At 43.4% G+C, this 13,769-nt stretch overlaps 1 pseudogene; it reads right to left on the bottom strand.

Annotated features, from left to right (window-relative positions):
• Window positions 1–363: 363 nt before the first annotated feature.
• On the bottom strand, window positions 364–12,660 carry LOC138551689 (zinc finger protein 79-like; annotated as a pseudogene).
• Window positions 12,661–13,769: the final 1,109 nt, after the last annotated feature.

Here is a 13,769-nt window from a genome sequence, read left to right as displayed (position 1 = left end):
TAGGTGCTCACCAGCACTTAATCTGAATGTATCCAGGTGCTCAGCAGCACTTAATCTGAATGTACTCATGTGCTCAGCAGCACTTAATCTGAATGCATCCAAGTGCTCAGCAGCACTTAATCTGAATGCATCCGGGTGCTCAGCAGCACTTAATCTGAATGTATTCAGGTGCTCAGCATCACTTAATCTGAATGCATCCAGGTGCTCAGCAGCACTTAATCTGAATGCATCCAGCTGCTCAGCAGCACTTTATCCATCAGCACTTAATGGCGCATGAAGACAAAACTGTTTGGCTCCAAGTGAGTAAAAAATGAAGTCTTCAGCCATATATCTCTTCAACAGAATATTTACTCAAAACCACACTTAACCCCTATTACCAAACATAATCATATTTATAAAAATCAATACTGACCATGTTTTAAGATTTTAAAAACGTTCACAAGTATTGCAACTTTAACTTAGAAAATCCCAGGTTTATTTTGATCAAGTTCCCAAGCACATAAAATGTTGCTCAGGTTCGACAACTTCTTTAGAATACTTGAATCGCTCAGCAGTGGCAATAGCGCTTTGAAGTGGATTGAGTCAGGGGATGCTTACTCGAGTCCACTGCTATTCTGAAGCTGTTGTATGTCATATTAGGGAACATAAAAATGAGCTAAAAGAATGTGGATCCATGTTGGATGTTAATGAAGAGGGATCTGACTGCCTATCTAATAAGGTTATTCATGACTATCCCAGCAATTCAAAGCAGGCTAATGGCCAAGTAATCGAAAACGATGTAATAAAATCACATTGGGAATGGCTCTGTTATTTTCTACCTTTGGGTCAAAATAGACATTGAGATGATACCACACTAATTTCCGTGAATACGAGAGGACATTGTCATCTATTTTCAGAACTGGGTTCCTATGATCTTTTTTCCAATGCTCAAATTGTCCTCCTACAGGAAACTTGGCTCATGCAGGAGGCTGTGTTTGAGGGTTTCACGGTATATCACAATCTTGCAAGTAAAGGTGAAAAGGGCAGGCCCTTTGGGGGATTGATAACGTTGGAATCTAACTGTATACATGTCTCCAAATGTGAATTGGTTTCTGCTAATCCTAATGTATTGATTATCAAGATGCATATGCAGAATGGGGTGCGTATTATACTGATCAATATATATGAGCCTCCGGGCAATGCATTTACGCCTGCTATCCAACAGAGTATATATGAATGTCTGCTTGATAAATGTATGGCAGATGGTCTGACCAATAAAGTATTGGGTGGCGATCTCAATCCTAATATCCTGTGTTATAATCTGGGAGACTTGATGAAAGCTGAAAGATGGTCTACCTTTATTAAGGAGATGGATCTAGTGGTGTTGAATGGAAGTGGTCTTGATCACAATAATATTGGTGCTACCTGGACAAATGGCTGCTATTCCTCTATGCTTGATTTCATCTGTATGAGTGATACGTTATTTGATAACACTACTGGTTTCCATACTTTGGTTAATGAATTTAGTGATCATTCATTACTACAATGTACGGTTAGTTGGATTAATAGGACTGCTGACGTTGATGCAACCAAGGGGATCACTATCTCTAACCGAGGTAATAGGATTCGGTGGTCAGATGCTAATCTAACTAAGGCTAAAAAATGGTGCCTAGATATCAATATTGATCTTCTTCTTTACTCTTCTGCAGATGATATTATTACTTGCCTATCTAAACATCTTCATATTATGCCTTCTGGATGTAAGTTTGGACCCTATAGGGATAATCCCAATAGAATTAGAGTATATGATAGGGTAGTTAGAGATATGAAAAGGGAGAAGCGCAGAAAGCTAGGCGTGTGTGACTCCAGTGGCAAAGATCCTGTGAGTGTGTGTAATGAGAAGAGAAAGATCAGGAACAGATACCGGAACGAGATAAGAAGATATCTGGTCTCTGAGAAAAATATTAATTGGCAATATATGGTTCGCCTTCTTTTGGATGGTAACTCTAGGAAATGCTGGGCTAGTTTTAGATCCATGGGCAAAGCTGGGAATTCTGAGCTAGCTATCCCTATTAATAGCCACACATGGGTTATGTATTATGCTAATAAATTTAAGCGAGATACAACAACTTTGGTTAAAAGACCCATCGATACTCTGACTATATCAAGGGAAGATATCCTAATGGTCATTAAGAGCCTCAAAACATCTAGAGCGCCGGGGCCTGATGGCCTTTGTAATGTTATTGTTAAAGATAATCTGGAGGTCTGGACTGATATTTTGGGGATTATCTTCCAGAAAATTATTGATACTGGTGTTATGCCAGTTTCTTGGAAGATGTCTTACATTATTCCTGTTTTTAAGTCGGGACGTCGGAGCTTACCAGAGAACTATAGGCTCCTTGCTCTTACCGATGTGTCCAGTAAGATCTTTTGTACAATAGTCCTCCGTGAAATAAGGAAATGGATTGACAGCCGGTCAAGTGGCACAGCGAGTAGAGCGCTCCCTTCGACATCCGTGCAGAGGCTGCTAACGCAGGTTCGAATCCCGGCAGGGCCAAACTCAGCCTTTCATCCTTCCGAGGTCGATAAATGAGCACCACACACCGTGGGTATTAATAAGCAGCGCTCAGATACCTCAGGGTTCGTAGCGCTATATAAATGCCAAATTATTATTATTTTTATTTTATTACAGCAACCATATCCTTGATAGGGCCCAAACTGGCTTTCGCAAAGGGTGTTTTACCAAGGATAATATCTTTATAGTCAATACTTTCATTGAACAGGCCAAGAGTAAGAATAGGCTGCCTCTTTACATGCTATTTGTTGATTTCTCATCAGCTTTTGATTCAGTTGAGCACAAGAGGTTGTGGGACGAAACTTGAGCTGCTCGGTATGCCATCCTATCGCCTGTATATCTGTAAAATGATATATGACGGAAGTAAGGCCAGGATACGCATAGATAATGAGGGTACTCTGTCTGAGCCTGTTGCTATTGCTAAAGGGGTCAGACAGGGCTGTACATTGGCACCTACACTCTACAATCTATTTAAGGCGGAATATTTAAAGCTAAGATTAATGCCTTCCCTAAAATGGGCTCACATAAAATCGTCTGGATATGCTATGCTGATGACATTGTTATCTTCGATAATACATATAGTGGCATTTGCAATAGCGCTATTGCTGTATGTGATTATGCGAATGCCAATGGCCTTACTATCAACCTTAACAAAACTCAGTTCATGGCTGTGGGTCAGAATAGCTGTAAAAAGTCTGGAATTCCTTGCTCTTTGGGTGTGATCAGGAAAGTTAATTCCTATAAATATCTGGGTTATGAGCTTTGCAGTGACAGCGGTACTATCAACGAGCTGGTACAGCAGAATAAAAGAGCTAAAATTATGGCCACACCTACTGCAGTTATGTCCTTATAAAAAAACAGCAGGATATAGCTTGCTGGGAATTATTAATATATACAAACAAAAGCTTGTGGCCATGTTTCTGTATGCTTTGGAGACATCATTTACGGACTGGTCTGATTGGGCTGACGTTACTGAAGGTATCAAATGGTGTAGATTGCTTGGCCTTAACAACTATACCCCTGTACAAGCGGTCCGCCTGGAAGTGGGGCTTATTACCCTTCAAATTGACCATAACAGGGCCAAACTCTATGTGAAAATTAAATTTGCATATCCTGGAACCCTTCTATACATTCTCTGGGAAGGTTTAGGGGAGGGTAAGATGGAGGCTCTTAGTACATTTAAAGAACCAAATCTGCAACTATTTCAACAAATCTGTTGGAGACCTAGGTGGGAACATGGTGAAGGTGTGGTATTAAAATATCTGAAAAATGTCATTGAAAAGTGGGACTGGGTGACTAGTCACGATAAGGTCTCTTCCATGAGTTCTTTACATATCTTTGCAATGATACCCTTTAGTTATAAAGAACCTCAAAGATATCTCTTACTTATGCCATCACAGACCAATCATAGAATCTTCATGGATATTAGACTTAACCGTCTTAATGTCCTGGGGGTTCGTGGAACATGGATGGGTCTACCCCTTGAAAAAAGGATTTGCAGACTCTGTGCAGTCAATGACAAGGTGGAAACCATAAGACATGTTCTCACCTGTTGCTATTCAATGAGATCTACCTATGATAAATACTTTGCTAAACTTGATCACGAATATAATGATATTGAAAGTGAAAACTTCTGGATGCGCTGTATCTCTGGGAGGAGCAACTATCTGATTATTGCCATCACTCAGATCTGAAAAGTGGCAAAAGAACGTCTATGTAAATTTAAAGATGAGGTGAAATTGCTTATGGGGCTCGAGAATGTAAACGTATAGGGCCCCGTTTTCGGCACTGATGTGTAAGGTGTTGTCCTACTGTATATATTACTTCATGTTTGGGTTTACTTCTGCTTCTTTCTTTTCATTTTTCTTTTCTATTGTATTAACTGTCTTGATGAATTTAATGTATATAATAATTTTGCTGTTTTGTAATTATGTTTTTACTTTGTGAAAAATTATTTTGAACTATAACACAAACACAATTAAAAAAAAAGATGTGGATTAAGTAGCATTTGGAGCTATTCAAAACACAAATAGATGTCAGTCAGGTGATCAGCAGTGCTTAGACATTGGGGGTCATTCCTAGTATGATGATAGCATTGGAGCAATTAGCTCCATGGCTGCCTCCCATACCGGTACCGACTCCGGTGTAGTTTAAGGGGGACTTACCGGTCCATTCCGACCCTGGAGGGACTGGTAAGTCCCCATTGAACAAACCATTCCCATTTGAGCTCCCATAGGGCTCAATGGGAATGGGGAGGGCGCAAATAACGGGCTCGCGAATGTCAAGCCTGTTATTTGCACCCTGGTCCCTTAGCGGGACCCGTAAAGGACGTGTGGTCCGACCAGACGTCCCTTACGGTACCCACTAAGGGACCTCGGAATTGGGCAGTAGGGGATTACCGGCACCGGTCTCCTTACCGGTGCCCGGTATCCCCTACCGCCCACCTCGGAATGACCCCCATTGTTAAAAAAAGAACATGTTGCAGACATTTTTCAATACATACATTAAACACAGGATGGTAAAAGGATTCCTGTGAGACACATTGTAGAGGTTTCTGTTGGTGGTGGAGATTAGCATCAATTTGAAAACACTTGAAAGATTTACATATTATTCATGATATCCATGCAATCACTCCGTTAAAACAATGCAGAACGTGTATATGTGCCGTTTTCTGCCTGTTCAAGGATTAAGATGACCAGGAGTCACTGAAGACAGGTGTACTACCATCTCGCTGCTTTCAGATGGTCCAGCAGGTATTTCTCTGCGGGTCACAATGTTTCAGTCTCTCAGAGGCTTAAACACCAGCCTCTGTTTCCTTATGTGGATGCAGTCTCTTTTTCTCCAATTTCAGACTCCCGCATGTTCTACAGTTTGCAAGTGCTAAGCTTGTTTATGGTTCTCAATGTCTGTCAGTTCCAGAAATATCCAAAGCCTCTAAGGCTTTTGGCCATTCTTACATGTCCGCCTTTTCCCATGGCCTCCAGGCACTAGGAATCAGAGGCTACCCCCAAGCTCTCGGCGCAGCAGCGCGAAGCGTCCTGCTCCAGCTGGAGATGATGCCGGGCTCTTGTTAGGAAACTCTCTCCTCTTACAGGTAGGGACTTTCCTTCCTTTTATCTCTTCATTGGCTGTAACTCAAGCCCCCTTCCCGTTATGCTCACTTTCTGCCCCCGGTCAGAGGACAGGGGAAGCTAAATTGATGCATGTCCAGTTGCCCATTGTGGACTATCCAAACCCCATGGGGTGTGCAGCAGTTCCTGGCTCGACGACATGCCAATTCCTGGTAACTTCCCTTCTTAATGCAAATCTTGAAATCACCCAATGGGTCTCTATGTTGCACATGATGCCCATCCGTCTAGACCTCTAGCAGAAAATCACGTTCCTGCTTCTTATTCATTGTGTTTTTACATGCAACACATTTGAAGCCTTTTCCCCGTTACAAGGACTTTTATTTTTCTTTGAAGAATAGGGATGTCAACTTCGATCAGAAAACATTTACCGATGGTGGAAGGAATCCTGCAAAGGGCACCTGTACAATAGCACAAAGATGAGAAAAAGTGGTGGCCAGTTAATGAGGGTGTACAGAATTAGGACATATGTCAGGGATTCAAATAGAACTAGAGAAATAAAAAGTATATAAGAAATCAAGAGACTTACAAAAGCAACATTAAACTAAGGGGGCAAGTGCTTCAAACTAAAGCGGAGCACTAATTAAATATACAAAATGCCTTAATAAGGAAGCCGGATTGAAGAGGATATCCAAGGCCATAATCCTCAAGGTACTTAGTGATTCGTTGAAGACCACCCACTCAACGACCTTTGAATAATGAGGAAGGAGAGAAACTGAGTGATACGTTGAAGACCACCCCCTCAACGACTTTTGAATAATGAGGAAGGAGAGAAACTGAATGATACATTGAAGACCACCCACTCAAGTGCTGATATTTCTGTATACCAGCACTATTCCGGACCAGCCAACCACAGGTTTGCCACTGGTGGTGACTGATTTGCCACCAGCCAAGGGCTGGTGGTAAATCAGGCCCGACTGGCAGAAAAATGCTGGGGTTACCGGCACCGGTATTACTCAGAACTCTAATACTGTAGTGAGTTGCTACAACACACATATCAACGATTAGGCAAGGTTCTGAGTTCAACTAGTTTGCGTGAAATCCTGTACATTGTACATGTGTATCATTAAACCCGCAGCCCAACAACTGCTACAGCATTCACTGATGGCAGTTGAAGTCCGACATCTCAGAAATGGCCAATGTACCTGGTCCAGTTTTCTTCCTACCCATGCCTGGTGAGCCCAGAGTACGATGTGCGGATTGGAGGGATGGATTCACCAAATATGTATTGGCTTTGTTTGGTACCAACTACTCCAATGACAGGAAGAAGGCCTTACTATTTCACTGTCTTGGATCCGCAGGTCAGGACATCCTGAAGAAATTACCATAACCCGTTGGCTTAGGCGACGTAGGTTTATATGAGAGAACAATAGCCAAACTTGCCAAACACTATGAAGTTCAGGAGAACATTATATTAGCTTGCTACCACTTTGCCACCAGGGAACAGAAGGTCAGAGAGAGCATTGAGGAATTTATTACAGATCTAAGAGGTCTGGCGGTCAAGAGCCAATTTACCCCGTGCCAGGAAAAACATCGCAGAGATCAACTCATGATCAAGTGTACTAATGACAACATATGAAAAGAGAAGTGGAAAGAACAGAACTTCACCGTGGCAGGATAATTATATCAAGGCCCTTCATTCCAACAAGGGTAGTGAAAGTCACAAGGTAGCATCAGATGAACGTTCTGTGAACACGAATTCTAAGTCTGTCATAGAAACAATGATCAGGGGAGGAAGGAAAGGAGAAGCACATTTGACTGTTGCACCCTACAGGAACCTGAAATATGCTTATGGTGACATACCTATCGATACAGTAGGCCAATTCAGTGCAGAGTTGGAATTTAAAGGCAGAAAGGCCATGGGGATGGTATATGTGGCAAGAAGAGGAGGAGAATTACTGTTGTAGGATGACCAGGTAGAGTTATACATTCGGCTAGACCCATGATATCCTGAGCAGGAGCTTGCAGTCCAAGGAACTGAGGGGTACGTGTCATGTGCCCTCGGTGGAGTGTCTGGAAATGCTGGAGTATGGTATCCGCCATTGTTCCGTTCCGTTACGGCTGCAGCACAAGCAACATCATCAGTCTAGCTGTTTCCAAGATGGCCACAGCGCTTTATCACCACCACAGGGCTGCAATACTGCGTGTTGCAACCCTCATGCTCTGCCGGCTAAATGCCTTGAGTTCTTTGCTTATTTACCTGATTCGTCCCTCCAGTGCTCACTCTTGCTCACCCCCTCCTCTTGCCTCCTTGCTCCTTTTTGCCCACGGATAGCTCCTTGCTCATTCCATCTCCACAGACTTCATCCTCTTTTCCCCCTTTCCACTGTGCTTTGGTGCTCTGCTTCCTTGAGCTGTTTCCAAATCCCTGTAACCTACCACCATCAGCCAGCAGCCAAGTCTCCTACACACCCCGGAATTCTTCAGTCTACTGGATATCTGTCTGCCTGCCATCTACTACGGAGCCTCTGGAATCTCTCTTAAGGAAGATTGTTTTTTTGTGTGCAAAAAGCTTTTTCCCTGCAAGGGCTGCCTCCTGGGAGTCGACACTGCTGAGGTTGTTCTTTCAACTGGGTGCAGTAGCCTCCAACAGAGACAGGCCATACCTCTTCTCTGGGCAGGGAGCATTCCGCAATACAAAGAAGAAGAAAAAGAAGGAATGGAGCTGAAGAGCCTTCCCAGAAGAATCAGGTGAAAATTCAGATCACAAAGAAGTCGATCTTGAAAGTACAACAAGTCATCAGAGTTGATTGATGGGCCTTCAGGTGTATTCAAGGGAAGATATGGGTGTGTCAAGGGATTTATCCACTGCATCAGGCGTAAACAAGGAGCAGTGCCCGTGCTGTCCAAATTGCGGATGGTACCTTTATCATTGCGCAAAGATGCTGAGGAGGAAATTAGCAGAATGGAGAGAGAATGCAGAATTTCCCCCAGCACTTTTCCCCTTCCCCCTTCCCCTGCACTTGCGCGATCTCAATGCCACCTGGTCTAGTAGGCTCATTGTCTCTGTCTTTCCTCTGTTTCCTCTCCCTTGCCTTGTTACGCCTTGAAACACTTGTGTATAGGCGCATTATAAATGCCATATCATATCATATCAGAGAGGGCATCATTGAAAAGATTGAAACATCAGAGTGGATTAGCCCTATTGTTGTAGTAAGGTAACTAAATGATCTTTGAGACTGTGTATAGATCTAAGAAATTTAAACAGCAAGGTGGTGGCAGAAAGGTTTCCACTCCCGAGAATAGATGATATCTTGGCAGGGATCGCTGGTGCTCATTTGTTTTTGATTCTCGTCCTTAGAGTGGCATACCACCAGATCGAACTTGACGAAGATTCAATTGATTTGACAGTATTCATAATGCCCATTGGCCTATACAGGAGCCGAAGAATGCCTTTTGACTTGGTTTCAGCCACCAGTGTATTGCAGAATGTCATGCATCGATTGCTAAGTAGTGAGAAAGGAGTATTGTTTTGCCAGCATGATCACTGATTTGTGGTTTGAATGTGGAGGAGCATGACATACGTTTGAGAAGGGTGTTAGAGCTCTTGAAGGAACCAGGGCTGACGATTGTCAGAGAAAAGTGTACCTTCAGGGCAGGAGAGGTGACTTTCTTGGGACAGGAAATACCAGGAGAAGGTGTGAGACTGAAACAAGATTCAGTGGAAGTGAAGAGAAGGATGGAATGTCACAAAGTAAGAGCGATGCGTCTTCATTTCTTGGTCTGGTGGAGATTTATAGTAAGTTTATTGAGAAGTTGTCTGATAAAACGAAGAGTATGAGAAAACCTACGAAGAAAGGTGTAGCATTTCAGTGGGATGAATTGTGTTCCAGAGAATGTGAGGGTATTAATCAATAGATTAAAAGTGCCCCTGTTCTATCCAGTTTTGTGGAAGGTTGGAAAACCATAATATATGGTGATGCCAGGTCGCTTCTTGACGAATAAAGCTTAGTCCACAAGTCACGCCACGTTAATTCTCCTTTCCTCAGAGGTTACTCATCTGCAATACCTTAACAACCGCCTAAGTCTTTGAAAATTTGAGGATCAAAAGGGTCAATAGAAGTTCAAGGTGGGCTGATACTGCACAGGATGTGTGCTAATTAAATAGGAGAGGTAGGGCAGAACTAATCAAGTGCAGATGTAGGGGCAAAGGTGGAGGTCTTGGGAGGGACAGAGAGAGCGGGGCTGTGAGAGTATAAATAATTATAGAGGGAACGTATTGGACAAAGACATTAGCAGAAAGTGATGAAACAGTGGATATAGCCTTGGGAGGCATGATTAAAGATTGAAGGAAAGATAAAAGTATGTGGGGTTTCCTACACAGGGATGAGATTAAGTTTCAGAAGGAGGATTAGGCAGAGTCCAATGCAGAGGTTACGACAGCAAAGGAATGGTATGGAAGCCAAGACTAGAGATATACTAATGCAATTTAAAATAAAAGATAACATTGCATTAATACTAGGGTGTGCTCCTAGACGATAGGAATTAGCAAGACTAGTGAAGGTGTCAGTATTGTGTGCCATTGTATTAGGTCATTGTGCATGTTTGTTTTGAGGGTCTGAATTTCAAAGGTGATTAAAGGCTGGTGACTGGAAGGTATAAATGTACGAGCAGGATAGTGTTGGTCAAATGTAGTCATAAGTGAATAGTGAAAGCCAGAGAACACACACTTAATGGAAGAGGCATGAATAGAGGAAGGAGAGTGGTCTCTCACACCATCAAGGGAGAGCCCTGCCCGAGTTTCCAGTTAGTCACTGAAGACAGGGGATGAGGAGTAGAAGGTGGAGGTCAGAGTAAGAGAGTCAATTAGAGAGAAACACAAGGTCTGGTTGTGGAGGGGGTAGAGGGAGTGGTCAGATGTATGTTCATAGGAGGGGGCTTAAGAGGACTTGGGAATGTTACAGTCCCGAGGATGAAAATGTGGAATTCTGTGGTCAGTACCTCAAGGTGAAGGGTCAGATAAGGGAAGCAGTTGAGGGCACCAGCAGGTTGTTACATAGAGAGCCAGGACAGTGAGAGGAGTAAGACGGAGGAGTTGCATAATGGCATATTCAGAAGAGGGACCGTTGACGTCACAGGGGGTAGAGTGGCATTGTTTTAGGCCTTAGAGAGAAGGAACGCCACACGGCTGCCCTTCCCAACAGGTCGAGTAGCAGATTAAGTGTGGAGAGCTTCTGTTGTAGCAGAGACATGAGGGGAGATCCAGGTTTTTGAGAAGCAGTTTCGAAGCCTACTTATTTCTTTAACTGAAATTCCTACTCATGAGTTTAATTGTCTTATTCATCGTATTCTGCCGGGTCATACTGGTTTCTGTGATTCTATTTCTTTTATTCTATTGTCTTTGTTTCTAAGTGTACAGCACTTGTCTTCTCCGTATAATGTTATATTTTGTTATAGTGACAGCCTAAGGAATTCTCAGTGCTAATCACAGACACAATTACAATGTCTCTCCACTTGGCATCTAGCGTAACAGTAGGGTTTTCAATCATTACTGGGTTTCCTCTGGCCTTTTAAAAAGAAAATGCATCCTTGGATGGATTTTTAGAACTGTGGCTTAACAAAAGCCTTTCTTGTAATGGCTTCTGCCCTGTATGGATTATATGGCGGTTTCTCAGAGCTGAGGATAGACTGATGTTTTATGGCACTCTTCACACTTGTAGGGCTTTACTCCAGTATGTATTTTCTGATGAATGGTTAACAGAAGCTTTTCATGCATTCTGTGTATTTTAGTGGCTTCTACCCAGTATGTAATATGAGATGGCTTCTCAGGTGTGAGGAATCACTGAAGCCTTTCTTGCACTCTGTGCACTCAAAGGGCCTCCCCACAGTATGGATCCTCTGATGCATTCTCAGTCCTGAGGAATCACTGAAGCCCTTCTTGCACTCTGTGCACTCATAGGGCTTCACCCCAGTATGGATAATTTGATGGCTGCTGAAAGCGGAGGATTAACTACATCTTTTCTTGCATTCTCTACACTTGTAGGGCTTCCTCTCAGTATGGATCTTCTGATGGTATATCAAAGCTGAAGGGTTGCTGAAGCTTTTCTTGCACTGTGTGCACTTGTATGGTTTTTCCTCCAGTATGGGTCCTCTGATGTATTCTCAGAGCTGATGAACGTCTGAAGCTTTTCCTGTACTCAGTGCACTTGAAGGGCTTCTCTCCAGTGTGGATCATGAGATGGCTTCTCAGGGTTGAGGATTGACTGAAGCTTTTCTTGCATTCTGTACACTTGTAGGGCCTCTCTCCTGTATGGATCATCTGATGACATTTGAGATTTGAGGACTTACCGAAGCTTTTCTTACACTCAGTGCACTGGTAGGGCTTCTCACCTGTATGGATCATTTGATGGCTTCTCAGAGTTGAGGACTGACTGAAGCTTTTCTTGCACTCAGTGCAATTGTAGGTTTTTTTTCCCATTACAGATCCTCTGATGCTTGCACAGGGCTGAGGTGTCGCTGAAGCTTTTCTTGCATTCTGTGCACTCGTAGGGCTTCACACTTGTGCAAATCCTCTGATGGCTTGTCAGAGCTGAGGGGTCACTGAAGATTTTCTTGCATTCTATGCACTTGTAGGGCTTCCTCCACTATGGATCCTCTGGTGGATTCTCAGACTTGAGGACTGACTGAAGCTTTTCTTGCACTCTGCAATTGTAGGGCGTTTTCCCACGACAGATCTTCTGATGTCTGCACAGGGCTGAGCTGTGTGTGAAATCTTTCTCGCACTCTGTACACATATAGGGTTTCTCACCTGTGTGAGTCATTATGTGTTTGATTTGACTAGACTTGTGAGTGAATCACATGCCACAGACATTGCAGGGAAATGCCTTCACCTTCGTATGGATGCTCATAGATGTGGAGGGCATCGGGCGCTCCCGAGAGGATACAGATTTCTTTACAGGTTCAGTGGAATGATGTTGCCCACCTCCTCTCGTAGCTCTCATATTCCCATGTATATGCAATATCCTTGTGTCCATTTCCAGACTCTGTCTGCTGTTGAAACAAAAAACAAGGTTTTAGGTATTATTTTATATCATCGACTGCAGAATAATGCTCTGATTTCTTAGCAGTAATCGCTATGACTTGGCTTCCTACCCTTCCACACCACAGTGCATATCCACAGCATGAACGTGCCCATCACCCAGCAGCAGCGCATTCAAACATTGTTTTCATTTTAATCTCCCCCCTCTAATCCACATGATAACATTTCCTAACTCCTGAAGTGTCAAAGGTGAAGGACAGGCTGCAGATAATTGGGGATTTTTCTAACCTTGTAGGCAAAAAGCGCAGATTACACGACGAGAGATTCAGGAACACCTCTTTGGTTCCAGGAGGTGGCACAATATGGAAAGAAGGATGTCCCCTGTGACATATGGAACTTCAAGATGACCGTGCACCTAAGCGAGGGGTCAAGCCATAATACGACCATATCTGACTCATTAGCTGGAAGGGGAGCAGAGCATGGCAGCCAGCTCACCTATCCTGTAGGTAGATGTGACTTCCACTCACAAAACCATCATCAGTGTCCACAGTTTGAGATCCAGTAGAGCCAGGGGCGTGAAGGCTCTTGGAGACGCCATAGCACTAAAGAGGTGCCAACTGCAGGCCAATGATCTGAGAAGCATAGCTGTGATGCATTCAAGGAGGACACATAATTGCATAGCAGGAGTGGAGTTCTCTGTTACGAGCTACGGATATCTTTCTTCTTTCAGTCTACTTGGATTCCATTTACAGTGGCAGTGGCTGGGCTAGGAAGTGACTCCTTAAAACACTGTGCAAGGTGCATGTGAAGTGCACGATAAGTGCAGTTTGAGGCAGTTTATGGGTGTTGTGCCGCAGTGTATTTCTTTTGAGCTTTTCCTTTTTGATATTTGTCATCAGCCTGTACCAACAATGTATGAACTTTGACGCAAACAACAAACATCAATTCCAAAACCGCCATCCTCCCCACAACTGCCCAAAGCAGCTTATCGTATGCTGGCACTGTTAACAGTTCCTCTTCCCTCCAACCTACACTCTCTTCTGTGCCAATACCCCACAACTGTGTGAAAGAAAACCTGCCTTGGTTCTCAAGCACATGGCTAGGATCA

The sequence above is a fragment of the Ambystoma mexicanum genome, chromosome 1q (assembly GCF_040938575.1).
Source record: "Ambystoma mexicanum isolate Mex_15411 chromosome 1q, UKY_AmexF1_1, whole genome shotgun sequence".
In the NCBI taxonomy this organism is placed as follows: domain Eukaryota; kingdom Metazoa; phylum Chordata; class Amphibia; order Caudata; family Ambystomatidae; genus Ambystoma; species Ambystoma mexicanum.
The sequence above is the reverse complement of the archived record's forward strand: the minus strand, read 5'-3'. Positions and strand labels throughout refer to the sequence as shown.